This window comes from Oryctolagus cuniculus, chromosome 1 (assembly GCF_051225735.1).
Source record: "Oryctolagus cuniculus isolate XC-2025 breed Fujian yellow rabbit chromosome 1, ASM5122573v1, whole genome shotgun sequence".
NCBI classification, from domain to species: Eukaryota; Metazoa; Chordata; class Mammalia; order Lagomorpha; family Leporidae; genus Oryctolagus; species Oryctolagus cuniculus.
Window position 1 is genome coordinate 33,701,133 of NC_142867.1, and position 22,323 is coordinate 33,723,455.

Genomic DNA, 22,323 nt, shown 5'->3' on the forward strand with positions numbered 1-22,323 from the left:
CAGTTCTTTTTTTTTAAGATTTATTTATTTATTTGAAATCAGAGCTATAGAGAAGCAGAGGTAGAGAGTGAGAGTGAGAGGGAGAGAATCTTCCATCTGCTTGGTTCAGTCTCCAAATGGCTGTAATGGCCAGAGTTGAGCTAATCTGAAGCCAGAAGCTTCTTCTGGGTCTCCCACGTGGATGCAGGGGCTCAAGGACTTGGGCCACCTTTTACTGCTTTCCCAGGCCATAACAAAGAGCTGGATGGGAAGTGCAGCAGCCAGGACTTGAACTGGTGCCCATATGGGATGTCAGCACTGCAAGCAACGGCTTCACCCTCTATGCCACAGTGCCAGCCCCTCCTCAAACAGTTCTTAAGCCAGGTCAGAGATTTGATTATTGGAGTCTGTATTAGAACTTTAAAAACAACCATTGCTCCCCCAGTATCCAATATTATGTGAAAAATATTGCTTTGCTTGTGTGTTTTTGCCTCCTTTGGACTTCTGTTGTATAGAACTTGTGTAGAAGGATATAAAAGTGAAGGCGAGAGTCATTCAGTGTCACTTGGGGCACTGAAATACCCCATGAGCTAGACAAGAGTATTCATTTGATCAGTTAGGAACTGGGCCAGATGTGAGCAGACTATAAGAAGAGTGGCTTCATTGAGATAAAGAGCCCAGAGCTTACGTGATGTTCCTATAAAGCCACGAAGAACTCAGTTCCTTCTACCTTTATGTTCTACCATCCCAAAGTCTGGCTTCCACTCCCAGCAATGCCTGATAGCTGCTCAAGATGGCTGTTTCTAATATCTGTCCTCCGGACAGTAGAAAGAACAAAGGGTTGCTCCTCACATGCAATTCAGCTTCTTTTAAGGAGTTCTCTGGCAAATCTCTTTAATGCTTTCATTCATATCCTGAAAGTATGTGATCATTGGACGCAGCTCGCTACAAGAAAGGCTGGAGAAATATGGCCTTTTGTTCTAGGTAGTTGTATAACCAGCCAAAAATTATGACTCTGCAACTAATAAAAGGGAAAATGGATATTCACAGACTACCAGCCACATTCATGGAAAACTGTGTTAAAACTTTCCTTCAGGCCTCAAACAAAGAATAATAAAATTTGCTTAATTTGGGTCATCTCTTTCCTCACTTTTTGATGAACTCTGAGTTTGGCTATGCTATTTTCCTCTCCATAAATTTTCTTCTGGGTCTATATACAGGATTAAGGCATATCTATTATCCAGTCCTTCCTTCTCCCCTCTTGGCTGCCTACAGTTAACATTTTGCCAGATCTTCTTGAGACAAAGATGAAAACTGAAAACTTGGGTGTGGGGAGCAACTCGGACTAGACTGTTACTGGAATTAAGACTTATTCTATGCATCTGCTCTCCCACAATATGGCGCTGAAAGGGAGTAAACAACTACGCAGCTGCCTCTCGCCAACTTGACTGATGAGCTGCAGGAGCTGATCCTGCTCCTGATTGGAGGAGAGCAGCGTGCTCGGCGTGTGGGTAGCAGAGTTGGGATTGGTAGAAGAGGACTATAAAGGAGGAGAGAGACAACATGCACCAGGGAACATCCGGATAACATCTGAGCAGCCCCCGAGAGAGCCGGCCGGCGGTGTGCTGCTCCCCCGTGGAAGTGGGGAAAGTGGCAGGGGGAGCCGCCCCTCCACGGAGGTGGAGGGATCGGCAGTCAACCCGGGAAGAACCAGCAGCAAACCCGGGAAGGGCCGAGCAGACAAAAGAACAGCGCAGGGTCCTGTGTCGTTCCTCTGCGAAGAGGGGGAGCGACACTTGGGGTCCCATAGATGTCTGAGTTAAATTGAACTCCTGGCCGGTGCCGCGGCTCACTAGGCTAATCCTCTGCCTAGCGGCGCCGGCACACCGGGTTCTAGTCCCGGTTGGGGCACCGGATTCTGTCCCAGTTGCCCCTCTTCCAGGCCAGCTCTTTGCTGTGGCCAGGGAGTGCAGTGGAGGATGGCCCAGGTGCTTGGGCCCTGCACCCCATGGGAGACCAGGAAAAGCACCTGGCTCCTGGCTCCTGCCATCGGATCAGCGCGGTGCGCCGGCTGCAGCGCGCCGGCTGCGGCGGCCATTGGAGGGTGAACCAACGGCAAAGGAAGACCTTTCTCTCTGTCTCTCTCTCTCACTGTCCACTCTGCCTGTCAAAAAAAAAAAAAAAATTGAACTCCTTATACACTAAGTGTGAGATCTAGTCATTGCCTCTTTGTGGCAACATTAAACTTAGTAAAATGCAGGGCCAGCATTGTGGTATTGTGGGTAAAGCTGCCACCTGCGATGCTGGCATTCCATATGGGTGCTGGTTGGTGTCCCAGCTGCTCCGCTTCCAATCCAGCTGCCTGAAAATGGCCTGGGAAGGAGCAGCAGCAGATGGCCCAGTTATTTAGGACCCTGCTACCCACGGATGAGACCTTGATGAAGCTCCTGGCTCCTGGCTTCAGCTGACCCAGCACTGGCTGTTGCAGCTCTCTGGGGAGAGAACAGTGGATGGAAGATCTCTCTCTCTCTCTCTCTCTCTCTGACTTTCAATATAAGTAATCTTTTTTTATTTTTAATATAAATAATCTTAAAAAACTTTATATAATGTTGACACAAGTAGCCCTTGCTTTGCATATTCCTGGTATGTCCAAATTTTAGTTATCATGGTTCATGGTTAAATAGTACCTGTCCTCTAATAATATGCGCTTCAAAATGTTTCAGAAATTGAAATTAAAATTCAATTACTGAGACTGATGCTGTGGTGTGCTAATAAGTTAAGCCTTCGCCTATGGCACCAGCATCCCATACGAATGTTGGTTCATGTCCCGGCTGTTCTTCTTTAGATACAGCTCTCTGCTGTGGCCTAGAAAAGCAGTAGAAGATGGTGAAAGTGCTTGGGTCCCTGCACCTGTGTGGGAGACCCAGAAGAAGCTCTTGGCTCCTGGTTTCTGTGCAGCCCAGCTCTGGCTGTTGCAGCTATTTGGGGAGTGAACCAGCAGATGGAAGATCTTTCTCTCTGTATCTCTTTCTTTCTGTCAGTAACTCTCTCTTTCAAATAAAAATTTTAAAAAAATTTCAATTACCACATGACTGTAGAAATTACATATACAAATTTTACTTCTAGTTCTTCAGTCCACAAGTCACTACATAAGGATCTATCATGTCACTTCTAAAGTTTTTCAGTGATTGGTCACTGCATATCTGTTATTCAGTTCAGACAGCAAAGTGCATAGTTGTGTTACCTTCTTGTCTTTCCAGCAGTAAATCTGTGTGACATTTTACAATATGGAAAATTTAAAGAGGGAATTGGTGAGAGAGACAGAGTGAGGGGGAGAGTGAGTAGACAGTGTGATAGCACTGGAAATAAAGTTCACAAGGAGCATAAATGGAGGTATAGAAGAAATAGATAATCATGGGGATGGTAACATCAGTGCCTTTTGAGAGACATGAAGTTAAAAGAACTTAGGGAAAATTTGTTGACATAAATGAGGAAAGTGGTTGGAACAAAGAATACATATGAAGATGCTTCAAAAAGTTCATGGGAAACGAAAAGATAAGTTTAGTATGTCAGTTTGCCAAGGCATAGAAAAGATGTTTGCTTGATGTGGTGATGTCATGAAGGTAATTACTGTTCACTGTTTTTAAAGATTTATTCATTTATTGGAAAGACACAGTTAGAGAGAGAGAGAGAGAGAGATATCTTGCATTCATTGATTCATTCCGCAAATAGCTGCAACGGCCAGGGCTGGGCCAGGCTGAAATCAGGAGCCTGGAACTTCATCTTGGTCTCCCATGTGGGTACAGGGGGCCCAAGTGTTTGGGACATTTTCCACTGCTTTCCCAGACATATTAACAGGGAGTTGCATTGAAAGTGGAGCAGCTGGGACTTGAACCAGGATACAGGATGTTGGTGTTGCAGGTAGTGGCTTAACCCACAGCACCACAAGTCTTGCCCCTAGGTGAGTTAAATAAATCAAGCACTTTATTCTCAATGTTTCTTATACTTTAAATGAGCATGCAAACAAACTTCAGGTGAGAAACTTTTTAATAACTTCACAAAATTTTCAAAGGCTAAGAAACAAACACTTTGCTCTTGGGTCAAAATGATGAGCAGGCCTGCTGGGTTTGTGTGACTTGATGTAGTATATGAGGATGAAGATGTAAAAAAAAAAAAACCCGAAAGGTTTTGTGAGAACCTTCATAATGACAGGATGTTTTGCATTAAGAGAGCACTGGTCTTGACCATGAGGCATCAGATCTTGCCTAAAGAGCAGTGGACAAAATATGAGGAACATAAATTCTACCTTGAACCATATCTGAAAGAGGTTATTCAGGAGATAAAAGAGAAGGAAAAATGAGAAAAGAAGTATAATCATGTAGTTGAAATATGTGGATACAGCTGTCCTCAGAGTATTTTGTGGAGTTGGTTAGATCTGAAACACGGCTTAAGAATTGTTTAGTCTGTAGATGTATTACTTTATTTTTTTAAAAGATTTTTATTTATTTATTTGACAGGTAGAGTTACAGACAGTGAGAGAGATAGACAGAGAGAAAGGTCTTACTTCTGTTGGTTCACTCCCCAAAAGGCCGCAATGGCTGGAGCTGCACTGATCTGAAGCCAGGAGCCATGAGCTTCGTCTGGGTCTCCTGTGTGGATGCAGGGGCGCAAGCACTTGAGCCATCCTCCGCTGCCCTCCCAGGCCACAGAAGAGAGCTGGACTGGAAGCAGAGCAACCAGGACTAGAACCAGCACCAAATGGGACGCCGGCACCGCAGGCGGAGGATTAACCTAGTGCGCCACAGTGCCGACCCCGATGTATTACTTTAAATAAATGGCTTTTGAAATCATAAAAAATATGAGGAACAATGGTAATATTTATTATTGATGATTAGGATAGTTTTGCACATTTTGAACTTGAGAGATCATTTGATGGTCTTGCACTGCAGTGCAGTGAGTATTGCTTAAAGTTCATAGTCACTGTATTTTATATTCACAAATATTCTTCAACTCAGAGCAGATATTATCATTGCCATTTTGATTTGCTTAACTTCAGTCATAGAGATTTTATAAGTTCAAAATTAGACATCCAAGTCATCAGTGAGACTTGAACCGAGGTACTTTCACTTAAATTATTTTCCTATTATAGTCCCACTACCATGACACCCACATACTTTTCAATTAATACCACTAATATGTGCAGTATAAACAGGGGAATGTCCCAGCTGCTGAGGCTTCAACAGTCTACTGTGTTTCATGTCACATTGTGAAGCAGAGTTCTTAGGTTGAATTGGGGACACACTGTGCTGGCTGAGCCCTGCCCAACTTGCCAGTCGACAGAAGTATGAGGGAATCAGTGATTGTTACCTTAGCCCATTAGGTTTTGGAGTGCCTTGTTAGTCAGCAAGCCACTAACTTAATAGCAAAGGGAATTTACTAAAATGATGCGGGTTGGTTTGTAGGGATTGAAGGGAAACCTGAAGAACAGAAGGTCTTGAGGCAAGAATTACTCGACAGTCTTGCCTGGGCACCACTTGTAGAGTAAAGGAAGCCTCTCTCTTTCTTTTGTTCTTGTGTTGCTCTTCTAGAGACGCCCCAGGGGAGAACGTGTGGTAGGTCACATGTCCATCCTACGGATTTATTTGTGAGAGGACATAGTAGCAGAAGGAACCTCTAGGTTCCTGTTAAGCTTTTGTAGTTGGAGGAGGCAAACACTTGGATTTTTTAAATTTTAAAAATAGCTAATTAATTAGAGATATCACATTTACTGGTTTATTCCCTAAATGCCCACAACGGCCAGGCCAAAGCCGGGAGCTTGAAACTCCATCCCAGGTCTATGATGTGGGTGGCAGGGACCCAGCTACTTGAGCCATGACCACTGCCTCTGAGGGTCTGTATTAGCAGGAAGATGGGTTGGAATGAGGCTGGGTAATGAGCCCAGGTACTTTAGTATGAGCTATGGGCATCTTCACCAGCTCAGTGTCAACTGCTAGGCAAAATGCCCATCCCTAAACTTGGATTTATGCACCTAAATTGTACATGATACTTCTCCCAAATGAAACCAGGGTTCTGTGAAGAGGGGGAAATGGATTCTGGGCATCTCCAAAGTGAGAGCTGTCCATGGCATCATCTCTGATGAAAATTTAAAAACACACCTACATACCATCTGCTGTTTCAAGGCAAATAAATTTGAGAAATCAAATGAATTTAATACTCACATAGCAGGCATAGAAGGATATTTCAAAAAGTTAATGGAAAATGGAATTAAAAGATAAGTTCATTTTGTGCAAAATAACTTTGAAATCCATGCAGAGTTTTTACATCATATGCATTTTTCTTAAACTTTTTGAAGCACACTCATATAATTCAATATTTGCAGAGAAATGGCACCTTAGACCTAGAGAAGGATGAAGATTAGAAGAGCCTTTAGAGCTCATCAAAGCAAAGCCCTTTCCTTTTATAGATGAGGAAACTGCACAGTTGATTAGGGGAAGGGTAAACTGAGGTCATAACAAACCAGGACTAGAACTTCGGTCTTTTTTAAAAATACCCCATAACCTTAGCTGGATTTGGGAAGGAAAAAGAATGGATGTGGTACGATTGAAAGGTGCATGTGAGCTTCCTTTTTGTGTATTCTCACAGTGAGGACTTGTTGGAAGGCCACCCCAGATGTGTGTGGTGTCTTCCTTGTCTTCCATCCTAGTCCTCCTAACACTCTAGCTTCTCTGTCTCACTCTCAAATACATTCAAAAGTGTGTTCTTGGTAAGTACTGCTCTGGGTAATTTGGCTGCAGAAGATAAAGATCAATCAAGGCTGATGTCCAGATAAAAGTCAGCTGATGCTTGCTTGCATCAAGGTGATATTGCCTTGTCAGCTCTCCCTGTTAAACTTCATCTTGGTGGCAGCTATATTATATTTTCCCACTTGTTTTAAACCTGATTTTTTTCAAGGATATTTGCAAAAAATAGTTTCTCTCCCTTCTTGTCATTTCCTGAGGAGTACTGCTCCTCTCAGGTCCTAATCCTGTTAATGGGGCACTGACTGTGCCATGGAGGATTACGACACTGCGAGACACCAGCTAGCTAGAGAAGCTAAACCTTGTATGAGCAGAGGCCTGTGCAGGAGCAAACACCCTGGTGGTTGTTACAAGAAATAAAAAAGAAGGGCACAGTGGGAAGGAATAAACAGAAAGAAAATTATTCCAAAATAGAGTTTAAAGAGTATTTAAATTTGTGAGAGGGAAGAAATTATAAGGAACTACAGGTGCACCTCAACCTATGTTGAGGTTGTATCCCAGTAAACCTATTGTATGTTGAGATATCCAAAGTCAACAATGCATTTTAGAGCCTGGCATTGTGGCTAAAGTGGGTAAAGATGCAGTCTGTGATGCTGGCATCCCATATGGGCACTGGTTTGTGTCCTGGTTAGTCCACTTCCAATTCAGCTCTCTGTTAATGTTCTGGGAAAGCATCAAAAGATGGCTCCTGACTTTGGCCTGGTCCAGCCCTGGCAGTAGCTGCCATCTGGAGAGTGAACTAGTGGATGGCAGATCTCTCTGTCTCTCTCTCTGTCTCTCTCTCTGTAACTCTGGCTTTCAAGTAAATAAATAAATCTTAAAAAATGCAGTTAGAGGTCGGCGCTGTGGCGAACCAGGTAAAGCTGCTGCCTGCAGTGCCTGCATCCTATATGGGCACCAGTTCGAGTCCCAACTGCTCCATTTCCAATTCAGTTCTCTTCTATGGCCTGGGAAAGCAGTAGAGGATGGCCCAAGTGTTTGAGCCTCTGTACTCATGTGGGAGACCTGGAAGAAGCTCCTGGCTCCTGGCTTTGAATCAGCTCAGCTCTAGCCATTGCAGCCATTTGGGGGAATGGAGCATCAGATGGAAGATTTTCATTATCTATCCCTCTCTCTCTCTCTCTTTCCCTCCCTGTCCCTCTCTCTCTCTGTCTCTATTTCTGTCTCTGTCTCTGTGTCTATATCTCCCTCTCTGTAACTCTGCCTGTCAAATGAATAAATAAAAATCTTTTTTTTTTTAATTTGACAGGTAGAGTTATAGACAGTGAGAGAGAGAGAGAGAGAGAGAGACAGAGAGAAAGATCTTCCTTCCGTTGTTTCACTCCCCAAATGGCCGCCCTGGCTGGCGCTATGCCGATCCAAAGCCAGGAGCCAGGTGCCTCTTCCTGGTCTCCCATGTGGGTACAGGGGCCCAAGTACTTGGGCCATTCTCCACTGCCTTCCCGGGCCACAGCGGAGAGCTGGACTGGAAGAAGAGCAACCGGGACTAGAACCTGGTGTCCATATGGGATGCTGGTGCCGCAGGTGGAGGATTAACCAAGTGAGCCACAGTGCCAGCCCCAAATAAAAATCTTTTAAAAATAAAAATGCATTTACTATACCTAACCTATTGGACATCATAGCTTAGCCTTGCCCCCTTTTAAATCTGTTCTGAACACTTACATTAGCTAGCCATTGGGCAAAATCATCTTAACACAAAACCCGTTTTTATCATAAAGTATTGAACATCTCACGCACACACATAGACTTGATATGATGTGAAAACAAAACAAAATGTTTAAAAATGCAGGCAGTGCTGTATGCTGCGTGGTAGGGTCTGCTGCTTCTCGTGATGGCATGGCTGGCTAGGGGCTGCTGCTCGCTGTTGCTGCCCAGCATCGCGTGAGCATTGCACTTCTTCATCACTAGTTGGAGAAGACATCAGACTCAAATGTCCAAGTACGTATGAATGCATGTTGCTTTGTCACCATCGTGAAATTGAGAAGCCCTAATTTGAACCCTTGAATGTCAGCATCCATAATGGGAAGGGGAGTGGGTGGCTGGGGATCCAAGTAGGCGAGTGACTTTTCCACTGTGAGCCCTGTCTTTGATGTATTACTCATTCAAAAATAACTGAATTAAAACAGAATAAATATGAAGAGCCGCAAACAGTTCTTCCACAGGAGTGAGTATTTTGATTTAAAAAGTTCTGTTTTGTTTCTTTTTAATATTTAGTTATTTATTTGAAAGTCAGAGTTACAGAGAGGGAGGGAGAGACAGAGATCTTCCATCCACTGGTTCACTCCCCAGATGGCTGCAACACTGGCTGGTGCTGGACTGGGCGGAAGCCAGGAGCATTTTCCACCATCTCCCATGTAGGTGGCAGGGGCCCAGGCACTTGGACCCTCTTTCTGCGTTTCCCAGGTGCATTAGCAGGGAGCTGGGTTGGAAATGGAGTGTCCAGGACACAAATTAGCACCCATATGTAATGCTAGCATTGGAGGCAGCAGCTTTACACACTGTGCCACAGTGCTGGCCTCTCTGTTTTGTGTTTTAATGTTTCAGGCAAGCTTTGGGGAAGATGTTGTAAAGTCATCTCATTTAGCTATGTTTTGTCCTTTTTTAAAAAACTAATGTAATTAGTGTACAAACTTACAGATTTTTCTCATTATTATAGTAATATGGGTTTTCTTTGCCTAAAATTTTGGTTATTGTTAACCTTAAGGGTTTTCTAATTTCACTCAACACATTATTTGATTTTTGATTTTATTATCATTATTTGAGTCTATTTTTACCATCCTCAAGAAGCTTTGACAGGTAAATAATATTGCATTTGATTATTTGATTTTTATTATTTCTAAGACTGTTTGACAGGTAAATTATCTTGCATTTCTCCTTCCCTTCTAGTCTTCTTGAGTACTATTTGACAGTTTTTAACCGGTCCCAACCCCTCTTATTTTCATCAAATCTCCTTTCTTTTCAGATGTGACCTTTCTATTTAATAGACCACTTTTGCTCATTTTTTTCAAAAAGATTTACTTATTCTTTATTTGAAAGGCAGAGTTATGGAGAAAGAATGAGGGAAGGGAGAGAGAGAAAGAGAAAGAGAATCTTTTACCCATTGGTTCACTCCCCAAATGGCTGCAACAGCCAGGGCTAAGCCAGGCTGAAGTCAGGAGCCAAGAACTTCTTCGAGGTCACCCACGTGCATGCAGGAACCTAAGTGCTTGGGCCATCTTCTGCTGTTTTCCCAGGTGCATTAGGGAGCTAGATCATAAGTAGAGCAGCCAGGATACAAACCAGTGCCCACATGGGATGACAACATTGCAGGTAGCAGCTTAACGTGCTCTGCCATATGCTGACCCCATTTTAAAAAATTATTTTTTTTAAAGATTGGTCTATTATTTATTTAAAAGGTAGAGTTAGAGAGAGAGAGGGAGAGGGAGAGATAGAGACAGGGAGAGAGCCTTGCTAATTTTAAGGTAGATTATTTTGCCATTTGGTGGAGCTATTTCTATGTATAATGAGTTAAATCAGTATTTATGACTGAAGTTTCCACGCTGGCAAATATGGGGAGAGCAGTTCTCTCGGGTGCAGCTTCATGGAGGTTTTTCCATTTTGAAAGACATGATTTTTGATGTTTCTGCCTTGAGTTTGCCTCCTCTAGAAATAACACGAGGGTTGCCATTATTTGTGATAGGAGAGAGTCTACAGAAAGAAAGGATGTTGGCTTCAAGGTAAGGGTTTTGGCAGATCCAATACCATCTCATTGGTTACAAAGCCTTCCTGGAAAGCATGCAATTATTCAGCTTGCACAGCACAATTAAGTAAACAATTCATTTAGTCTCTCTATTGATACTCCATTGCAGAGGGAGCGGGGTGGCTCGGGAGATTGGAAATGGGAGCCGTGGCCTTTTCCTGCGGCGTCAGTGGTTTGGATCTCTTTGTTACGGTAGTGACCACACAGTATCTCCATCTGATGGCTATGCAGCGACCCGTATGAAACAGGCTGGTGGTTTCGGGCCCATTGGAGAGGCGGTTACATCTCTACATCCCGGATCCCAGCTGGCAAGAAATATGTGAGGATTACACTGACATGATTCTATTCAGTTTGTGCTTTAGTGAAATTCATATCTTGAAAATCCTACTTGCAGTGAAGTGAGCTTTAGAATATCTTCCTAAAGCTCTGAGTGAAGGGCTCAGCTTCTACATTTGTCTGGTGATTAGTACACTTGGCCTCTTTACTTTGGCTTAGAGTTTTTAGCAGTCTTTAGGTTTCTTTCTCCCAGTCCTTTCCCACTTTTGTGAAGGCAGGGGATAATGCTTCTATCTACTCACAAGGCAGACTGCTTGAAGAAACACGGTACTTGGGGACAGGATTCTGTTTAATTGTTGGTAAATCATGGCACATCTTGGTAGTTTTTGGCTGAAGGAAGCTTCTTGTAAATGAAAACAGACGTACTTCTAAAAACTGAAAAGTGCCATTCAGGCCGAAGATATTTCTCAGCCTGGACCTGGCAGGCGATGTTCATTGGCCCACTGGACTTCCCCAGCATTTTTGTTTTCCAGCCGTAATACAATATTTAATAGTGGACTCCCCCCCCCCCCAAATTTACTAATTCTATTGCTTTCTTTAGTTGGAAGAGGGAATCCAGATCTGAACCTTAGACAGCTTTTCAAAACCGAATGCAGTACTTCATAAAAGGAGTGATATATTTATTTAAAATCTCTAGGGTGCCATAGTTACTAAAGACATCTACATAGCCCTGTGATATTTTATAAAGTTATATTTGCCTTTTTATTATTTGGGAGGGAGAAGGGACGGATGGGAGAGAGAAGAGGGAGAACACTTACTTCCCAAATGCTTGGGACAGGCTAGGCCTGGGAATTCCACCCAGGTCTCCCCCTTGGATGGCAGGGACTCAACTACTTGAGCTATCACAACTACCTCCCAGGATGCACGTGAGGGGGTAGCTGGAATCCAAGTGGAGTTGGGACTTGAATGTAGAAACTCAGATGCTGGACTTAAGCATGGTAAGCGCCGAGTCGAAAGCTTCTTTGCAGAAAAATGGAACACAGCAGACAAAGGCATGGTTGAGGTAGTAGGCCTGGACCTGTTGTGTTCTTCCTTTCCCTTTGTGCCCAGCCTGGATGGGTTGAAGCCCCTCAAATCCCTTGGCTATGGACTGAGTCACCACATTTAAGTCCTGAGATTGTTTTTTGAGGATGTAGCAGAGTTGAATTTGTGACAGCCCTCTTTGTTTATGACATAATAAGATGCCAGGGGTTGCCTTGTTTCATTACTTGATTATGGTTTATTATTTAAACTGCAAATGTCACTTAAATACAAAACTAAATAGGAAGAGAGATAGGTTGGATCTTTCTGCTGACAAGAAAATTAGCAACTCTTTCATAAATTCATCAGAGAATTACAGAAACACGGTAGGATGTTTTTTCAGCTCCTTTGGTGAGGGCTGTGTGAGTTCTTTTTTGCAAATTACTTGAGAAGAATCTTGTGGGAGGCTACAGAACTGATTCACTGGCTTTCAGGAAGACTGATTCGACTTTTATCTCCTGAGGTTGGCAATAAATGCTTTTATTTAGTTTAGAGGAGAAAGGTTTTATAACCTCTTTTCCATGACTCATAACTTTGGGAGCAGTCACATTGTGTTTTACAGTGAGGGGTGTAACGAGTGTTTGAGGAAAAGTGTTATCTAAATGGAGCCAGCCATTTTGAGGATGAAAGCCTGAAATAAAGAGAAGCAATCGATCTTTCCAAACTTCATGTTTGCAGAGCACACAGGTCTGAAGAACTAACTTTCCTGTTAAGAGAAAAGAAATTTGGTGGATTTCTTAAAACAAACAAAATTAATTCTGGCTTTAAGGCTTTCAAACAGACATCTTCGACTTGCATTGGCTACCCGTAATTTTAGGGAAAGTGGGTAGCTTTAGGCTAGATTGTTTTCTCTGTCGGTGGGTGTAAATGTGTATGAAAGCTATTTGTTTCTTGTGTAATATTGGATCTGTTGACATAAACATATTTTTTAAGGAATGGAAATATAAGTCTGCATGAAAAGCTTCTCTCAGACTTGTCTCTTCCTGAGAACTCGAATTTAGCCAAACATGTTACTGTGAGATGAGTCACAATTTGAAAGAAATATTTTACATAGATATCTCTCTGAATTTGTGTCAGCATTGTAAAGGAGAGTTAAAAGTAAATGTCAGGAAATTGAGAAGCTGGAAGGCTGCAGTGTTGAAATGTCATTGGGAAAGGGACCATGGAGCTAAAATATTTTGCATTTCTTTTCTCTTTCTGAATTCATAATCATTCTCTTTTTCAGAGTGAAAAAAGGACTAGGATTGGGCTCGTGGAAGCATGTAGAAAAATTTATAAAATGAGATCCTTAGACTTAAGGAATTGAAGTATTAAAGTTTTCACACAGCTTTCATTATCATTTATAGCTTAGTAAAGCAAAGGAGGAATCACAGTGAACTAAAATGTGGTAATATTTGAGATCTCAAGTAAGATTTAAATTTTATTATTATTATTATTATTTTTTGACAGGCAGAGTGGACAGTGAGAGAGAGAGACAGAGAGAAAGGTCTTCCTTTGCCGTTGGTTCACCCTCCAAATGGCCGTCGTGGCCGGCGCGCTGCGGCCAGCACACTGCGCTGATCCAATGGCAGGAGCCAGGTAATTATCCTGGTCTCCCATGGGGTGCAGGGCCCAAGCACTTGGGCCATCCTCCACTGCACTCCCTGGCCACAGCAGAGAGCTGGCCTGGAAGAGGGGCAACCGGGACAGAATCCAGCGCCCCAACCGGGACTAGAACCTGGTGTGCCGGTGCCGCAAGGTGGAGGATTAGCCTAGTGAGCCGAGGTGCCGGCCTAAATTTTATTATTTTTAACAATAGGACTTGAGATTAAAAGTTCCTTCCTCTTGCTCTCTCTCCTTCCTTTCCTTCCCTTAAGTGAGAGTTAAAGGTCTAGAGTTCAGTATCCCATAGCATATAGTTAGCAGGCTTTCTGAAAAAATTGGTGCAGTTACCCTTCAGTGTGAATTTAGATGGGGCACCTTTCTTGCGGATAACTGGAAGAAAGAGAAACAGAAAATATGGATACATGGCTATTAAATACATGTAATCACTGTACCCATTTGTCATGCTGCTTCATTCATATTGAGTTCAATCAGAAGAACTAGATTTCAGCTTTGGTTCTGCCATTAACTGGCTCTTTAATGCGGGTCATGACTCCTTCACTTCTCTGATTCATACTTTTCTGACCTGTTAGAGAGGTTGATAATCAGTAAAGACCTTTTCTTGATTCTTTGTGCATGCTCTGTAGTTTTGCAGGTCTCTTTCTGGGAACATTTTACTGGTTTGTTTCCTGTGTGATTTTCCAATGAATGGAAGATTTCAACTATGGCTGGCAGAATGAGATGAAATAGGAATTAGGTTCTGCAGAATTTTTTTGAAGGCAAGTAGGAAGCTGCTTTCTGAAAGCCAAAGAGACCGGTTAAATTGAAGCACATTGCTCCCCAGGTTGTTAATCAGATACGTAGAAGTCATCCACATAAAACTTTCTTTCTCTCTCTCTCTCTCTCCCTCTTTCCCTCCCAGTCTCTCTTATCAGTCCCATCCAAACTCACCTGTTATTTCTACTTCTCAAATATTTCTTGCCTCTAGCTCTGTCTCCATTAACAATATTCCTATGAGGCCATTGTCATCTTTTTCTTTTACCTAAGTCACCAAATCTGACCTCCCCCCTTCTATTGCTCTCTCTGTTCCTACACAGGAGCCAGTGTGGTCTCATTTTGCTCCACCCTCCAGGGTGTTCCAGGGGTAGCCTCCTTCTGATTCCCTAGAGTACCAACCTCTTCCTGTTTTCAGGAAACCTGTTGCTCCCTCAACCACAACATTCCTTCTCTTATTTTTTTTGCATGCCTGCAACTTCCTCTTTCAGCACATCTCAGCTTAAATATTACCTCTTTAGCACCCTTGACTAAGCAATCCTATGTCCATCTCCCTCTCTCACTGCTTCCTTGTTTACCTTCTTGGCACTTGTAACTTCTAACTTGATTGTAGTATATTTATTTGGGGTTGTGTATGATTATAAGTCTTTTTAGAAAAATATTTATTTATTTGAAAGGCAGAAATAGAGAGAGAGAGAAAGAGAAAGAGAGGTGTCTTCCATCTGCTGGTTCACACCCCAAATGACCACAACAGCCAGAGCTGGGTCAGTCCAAAGTCAGGAGCCAGGAGCCTGGAGCTTCTTCCATGTTTCCCACGTGGATGCAGGGGCCCAAGTACTTGGGCCATCTTCTGCTGCTTTCCTAGGCCATAGCAGAGAGCTGGATCAGAAGTAGAGCAGCTGTGGGATGCCCATGCTACAGGCAGCAATTTAACCTGCTGCATCACAATGCTGTGTATGATTATAAATCTTAACAAAACTTAAATGTGCAGAAACAGAATGTTATTTCTCTATAACTGAATATTACTTAACTTGTGAATCTCCATTTTGGCTGATTAATGGCAGTGGGAGGAGGGAATGTCTTATCAATTATAAATAAATTTAGATAGTTTTGGATTTTCTCAGTTTCTTTTTGGTAAATGCTCTGTCAATTTTGAATACTTTCCTTTTATCCTTCTTTTTTTTAAGATTTATTTTATTTATTTGAAAGAGTTACAGAGAGAGGTAAAGACAGAGAGGTCTTCCATTCACTGGTTCATTCCCCAGATGGCTGCAATGGCTGGAGCTGCGCCGATCCAAAGCCAGGAGCCAGGAGCTTCTTCTGGGTCTCCCACTTGTGTGCAGGGGCCCAAGGACTTGGGCTATCTTCTACTGCTTTCCCAGGCCATAGCAGAGAGGGGGATTAGAAGTGGAGCAGCCGGGACTAGAACTGGTGCCCATATGGGATGCCAGCGCCTCAGGCCAGGGTGTTAACCCTCTGTGCCATAGCACCAGCTCCTACCTTTCTTTTTAAAGACAGTTACATTTTTGGCGGGGCTGATGTGTATTATTTAAGTGGAGTGGCATCTACAGTGTGCCATCTTCTGTCATTGAGAGTGCCTGGTTGAGATATATTGAGTTGGAATAGCCTCCTCTTCTCTCACATTCTGATCAGTTGAGATATATGACAAAAGAGGAAGGCATATGGAGACTGAAATAGCCCTATTGTCATTGTTAAAGCTGTTATTTAAACATCTGTTTTATGTCTGTGACAAGTGAATTTGCTCAACACTGCTGCAGCCTGAGAAAACGTTCCTAAAATAGTCTCAGTCGATGCTGAGGTTATGTTCATTAGAAAAGAGCAATGGCTGATCAAGTCACTGTTTCTCATAGTGTCCATTTCACTTCAACAGGTTTCCTTTTTGGTGCTCAGTTAGTTGTCACCGATCAGGGAGAACATATGATATTTGTCCTTCTGGGACTGGCTTAATTCACTCAGCATGATGTGTTCCAGATTCCTCCATTTTGTTGCAAATGACCGGGTTTCGTGTGTGTGTGTGTGTGTGTGTGTTTTTTTTTTTTTACTGCTGTATAGTATTCTATAGAGTACATGTCCCATAATTTCTTTATCCAGTCTACTGTTGATGGTCATTTGGGTTGATTCCAGGTCTTAGCTATTGTGAATTGAGCTGCAATAAACATTAAGGTGCAGACAGCTTTTTTATTTGCCAATTTAATTTCCTTTGGGTAAATTCCAAGGAGTGGGATGGCTGGGTTGAACGGTAGGGTTATCTTCAGGTTTCTGAGGAATCTCCAGACTGACTTCCATAGTGGCTTGACCAGTTTGCATTCCCACCAACAGTGGGTTAGTGTCCCTTTTTCCCCACATCCTCGCCAGCATCTGTTGTTGGTAGATTTCTGTATGTGAGCCATTCTAACCAGGGTGAGGTGAAACCTCATTGTGGTTTTGATTTGCATTTCCCTGATGGCTAGTGATCCTGAACATTTTTTCATGTGTCTGTTGGCCATTTGGATTTCCTCTTTTGAAAAATGTCTGTTGAGGTCCTTGGCCCATCTCTTAAGTGGGTTGTTTGTTTTGTTGTTGTGGAGTTTCTTGATCTCTTTGTAGATTCTGGTTATTAACCCTTTATCTGTTGCATAGTTTGCAAATATTTTTTCCCATTCTGTCGGTTGCCTTTTCACTTTCCTGACCATTTCTTTTGCAGTACAGAAACTTCTCAATTTGATGCAATCCCAAATGTTAATTTTGGCTTTGACTGCCTGTGCTTACAGGGTCCTTTCCAAGAAGTCTTGGCCGGTGCCAATATCTTACAGGGTTTCTCTAATATTCTCTAATAGTTTGATGGTGTCGGGTCATAGATTTAGTTCTTTAATCCATGTTGAGTGGATTTTTGTGTAAGGTGAATGGTAGGGGTCTTGCTTCATGATTCTGCACATGGAAATCCAGTTTTCCCAGCACCATTTGTTGAATAGACTGTCCTTGCTCCAGGAATTGGTTTTAGATCCTTGATCAAATATAAATTGGCTGTAGATGTTTATATTGATTTCTGGTGTTTCTACTCTGTTCCATTGATCTATCCATCTGTTTCTGTACCAGTACCACGCTGTTTAGATTACAACTGCCCTGTAGTATGTCCTGAAATCTGGTATTGTGATGCCTCTGGCTTTGCTTTTGTTGTACAAGATTGCTTTAGCTATTTGAGGTCTCCTGTGTCTCCATATGAATTTCAGCATCATTTTTTCCAGATCTGAGAAGAATGCCTTTGGTATCTTGATTGGTATTGCATTGAATCTATAAATTGCTTTTGGGAGAATGGACATTTTGATGATACTGATTCTTCCAATCCATGAGCATGGAAGATTTTTCCATTTTTTGGTATCCTCTTCTATTTATTTCTTTAAGATTTTGTAATTCTCATTGTAGAGATCTTTGATGTCCTTGGTTAAGTTTATTCCAAGGTATTTGATTGTTTTTGTGGCTATTGTGAATGGGCTTGATCTTAGAAGTTCTTCCTCAGGCATGGCATTGCCTGTGTATACAAAGGCTGTTGATTTTTGTGCATTGATTTTATATCCTGCTACTTTGCCAAACTCTTCTATGAGTTCCAGTAGTCTCTTAGTAGAGTTCTTTGGATCCCCTAAGTAAAGAATCATATCATCTGCAAAGAGGGATAGTTTGAGTTCTTCCTTCCCAATTTGTATCCCTTTAATTTCTTTTTCTTGCCTAATGGCTCTGGCTAAAACTTCCAGAACTATATTGAATAGCAGTGGTGAGAGTGGGCATCCCTGTCTGGTACCAGATCTCAGTGGAAATGCTTCCAGCTTTTCCCCATTCAATAGGATGTTGGCCGTGGGTTTTTCATAAATTGCTTTGATTGTATTGAGGAATGTTCCTTCTATATCCAGTTTGCTTAGAGTTCTCATCATGAAAGGGTGTTGTATTTTATTGAATGCTTTCTCTGCATCTGTTGAGATAATCCTATGGTTTTTCTTCTGCAGTCTGTTAATGTAGTGTATCATATTGATTGATTTGCGAACACTGAACCATTCCTGCATACCAGGGATAAATCCCACTTGGTCTGGGTGGATGATCTTTCTGATGTGTTGTTGCATTTTATTGGCCAGAATTTATTGAGGATTTTTGCATCTATCTTCATCAGGGATATTGGTCTGTAATTCTCTTTCAATGCTGCATCTTGATCAGCCCTTGTCCTGACTGTTGATGTACAATTTAATACTTTATCCCTTTTAGTATTTTTTTGTTCTACTTAATACTATTTTTGAACTCTGTAATTAACACACAATTATTCTTAGGTGTTTAAATTTAACTGAAAAGTGATCCCTGTTAAATATAAGAGTGGGCATAAGAGAGGGAAGAGATGTACAATTTGGGACATTCTCAATCGGACTTGCCCCAAATGGTGGAGTTAGAAATGTGCCAGGGGATTCCAATAAATCCCATCAAGGTTGCATGTACCAATGCCATCTTACTAGTACAAGTGATCAATTTCAGTTCACAATTGATCATACTGATAGGTCTAAGAGTCAAAGGGATCACATAAACAAGACTAGTGTCTGCTAATACTAACTGATAGAATAAAAAAAGGAGAGAATGATCCAACATGGGAAGTGGGATACACAGCAGACTCATAGAATGGCAGATGTCCTAAACAGCACTCTGGCTTCAGAATCAGCCCTTAAAGCATTCGGATCTGGCTGAGGAGCCCATGAGAGTATTTTAGGCATGGAAAGCCAAGACACTCTGGCAAAAAACCAAACCAAACCAAACCAAAACAAACCAAAACAAACAAACAAAAAACCTAAATGAAAGATCTCTGCGAGTGAGATCCCAGTAGAAAGAATGGGCCATCAAAGAAGGAGGTACCTTTCTCTGAAGGGAGGAGAGAACTTCCACTTTGACTATGACCTTGTCTAAATAAGATCGAAGTCGGCAATCTCAAAAGGCTTCCATAGCCTTGGCAACTCATGACTAGAGCCTAGGGTGATTACTGATGCCATAAACAAGAGTGTCAGTTTGTTAAGTCAACAACAGGAGTCACTGTGCACTTACTCCTCATGTAGGATCTTTGTCTTTCATGTGTTGTTCATTGTGAATTAATGCTATAACTAGTACTGAAACAGTATTTTACACTTTATGTTCTGTGTGGGTGCAAACTGATGAAATCTTTACTTAATGTATACTAAACTGATCTTCTGTATATAAAGATAATTGAAAATGAATCTTGATGTGAATGGAATGGGAGAGGGAGCAGGAGATGGGAGGGTTGCTTGTGGGAGGGAGGTTATGGGGGAGGGGAAGCCATTATAATCCATAAACTGCACTTTGGAAATTTATATTTACTAAATAAAAGTTAAAAAAAAAAGAAAAGAGTAATGGCTGTCTTCATCTTTATTCTCCATGTATCTCTGCTTGGGGGAGGGACATGGGTCATCATCTTGGTGAATTTTTCCAACAAAATTTGATTTATTTTTCTAAAAAAATTTACTGGAACACTGTGTTCCTATCATGTTTTCTGTAAATATTTGTTAAATGAATGAAGGCATTTGCTATTCACGGACGTTTGCCGTAAGGTGTTTATTTAGCTTTAAAAGAGAAATGTTGGGAAATAATTATTTTGTACATGTTCATCTACATGTGTGGGGGTGTGTGTATACTTTCAGAAACACAAAAATACAACAGTTTCCTTTCTGTAGCAGGCAACCTCCCCTGGTTTTCACACCGTGTGTAATTCCCACTCCCCTTGAAACTAGAGACTCACTTCTAAAAAACAGAATATGGCAAAAATGAAAAATCTCTCTTTTGAGGTTAGGGTAGATGAGTACCATGGCTTCCATCCGGGGCCTTTCTCTCTGTCTCTCTGAGAGAAGTGAACAGCCCTGTGGACAGGTCCACATGGGAAGGACCTGAGGAAGTGTTCTTGCTTGCAGCAGCAAGGAATCCTTGCCTCCAGCTGAGCAGTTCTCAAGGAACTCGGTCTTGCCAGCAGCTACATGAGTTAGCAGGGATGTGGCTCGTCCACCTGACAGTTTGACTCTCATGAGAGACCTTGAGCCAGAGATTTCCAACTAAGCTGTGCCTTGATTCCTTACTTGCAGAAACAGAGAGGTAATAAACGTTTAGCTGCATTTGGGGTCTTTTGGTGCACTCCAGAAAATACCTAATATTTTAGGACAGAATATGCATTAACCAGGACCCAGTAGCAGAATGCACTCAGAAGGTATTGAATACATGCTTATTAATGTTTATAAGTGGTAGACAACCAAAATATATTTGTGGAATTGTTCTAGGATTAAAATTTCCATGTTGCCTTAAGGGAAAATGTGAGGTCTTTTGAGAAGAAGGCAGGCAAGTGTAGAGAGGTATTTATTTGTTTTTCTTAAGGGTTTATTGTTAAATACAGGTGCCTGTGTTAATTATTGTTTCTGAAGTGAGGAGGGGGATCTAAACAATTACCATGCTCACATTAGTGAGATTATTGAACTTGATACCGGCAGAAGAATATCACATTGAAATCTGGGCCAGGAAGTCTTTTAGAGGAAGACAATGTAGCCAATTTTGGACCAACTTGGTATTTTAATAACATTAGCACATTTAAATTCAGGGATAGTCCTTATAACTTTTAGTCATGGAATTTGCTGCCATTGCTGTGTAACTGAAGCATTAATACAAAATGTTTTTATCATGCTCCTTTGTGTTTTGGAGTGACTCAGGATTCTGACGTTGTTCTGTATAGCCTCTGAAATCAGGTAATACAGTACACAAAAAAGGTGGGAAGTCCTAGTGGTTGGGAGTATGGGCACTGAAGTCAGATGAGCAGGACTTACTAGTCTTATGACCTTTGGCAAGTTGCTCAATCTGTCTGAGCCCATTTTCTCAACTTAAAAATTGTAATAATGGTACCTACTGGGAAGAATACATGTCCATGTAAACATATATCACAGTATTTGGCACAGGACTGAATGTTAGCCATTGTTAATTATTTTCATTACTATCGTATAAATACTAAGTATTTTGTGTGGTACATAGTGAGTATGCAGTAAATATTTGTTTCCTGCCTCTTCTCTCTCCCCCTACTTCCTAACACCCAGCCCAGAGTGTTTCCTGAGTTCTATTTATTGATTGTATAGACCTTTCTCAATTCCTGATACAGGACATTTCTTAAATGCACTGCTTGTTTAAACCTTCTCTAATTTCTCCTTTTGTTTCTGAAGGTTTTTTATGTGAAGAAAGTCTTCTGAGATCCTCAGTGTAACACTTCAATCAGTAATTCAGATTCACCAGGTAACAGAATGTTTTTCTTGAAGGTTAAAAATGCATAGTAGCCAGGTGAACTAGGGAGATCTTTATTATCTGGTTATTCTATATATGTAGGATTCAGTGCCATGTTGTATATACCATTCTCTCTGAATATTACATTAACAGGAAGGGCTGTAGTTGTGTGAACTCAGTGCTGTGTTACAGGATGGAGCATTGTAGCAAAGTTACGTAAGGAAGATGATGCAGTGGGGGTTGCTTAACAAAATGCCCAAGCGCTAACCAGTGTTAAAATAATTTTTAATTTTTGCCAATTTATTAAATGAAACCGTAATTTTTATTTGAAAAGTTTAACGTTGAGATAATAAAATGTTAAAATAATGCTACCATTGTAAGTTTTTGCATTTAAGATAATTTAGTTGAAATGAGTGATTTTTTTGTCTCAACAGCTCAATACCTATGATGGAATTGAATTTATTACTCAGTTACTAGGAAGGGATTAAACATATTAAAGACAAATAAATTAGGCTATTGTCAAGGATCTGAGAAGTGTAAAAATTCAGTAAGATTACATTTTCATGATATGAAAAGGAACAGGGGACTGGTTTAGGTTGCTTAGCACTACAGAAGTGTTTAAATGTGGAATAAACCTAATAAAGTAAAATAACACCTCAAAAGTGAAACCTCCAAATTCAATATTTGATTCAAGTATGTTCAGTTCTTAGATAGTATAGTATTGATTTTTCATTATTTAAAAAATAAAAATCTCATCAGAGGTCAGGTGTAGTTACTCAAGGGTTATCCCTGGGCAAAGCCATTGGG

The 22,323-nt window shown here is 41.5% G+C and overlaps 1 protein-coding gene across 5 annotated transcripts in view; it reads left to right on the forward strand.

Moving 5' to 3' along the window:
- LOC100346516 (uncharacterized) overlaps positions 1-22,323 on the forward strand; it is a 244,706-nt gene that overhangs the window by 77,262 nt on the left and 145,121 nt on the right. For 4 of the 5 annotated variants that reach the window (XR_016217949.1, XM_051825757.3, XM_089309870.1 and 1 more), the window contains one exon: positions 21,459-21,528. The exons of the other annotated variant lie outside the window; for it this stretch is intronic. The gene's annotated coding sequence lies outside the window, so the exon portion shown is untranslated. The remainder of the gene's footprint in view (positions 1-21,458; positions 21,529-22,323) is intronic. 5 annotated transcript variants of the gene reach the window in all.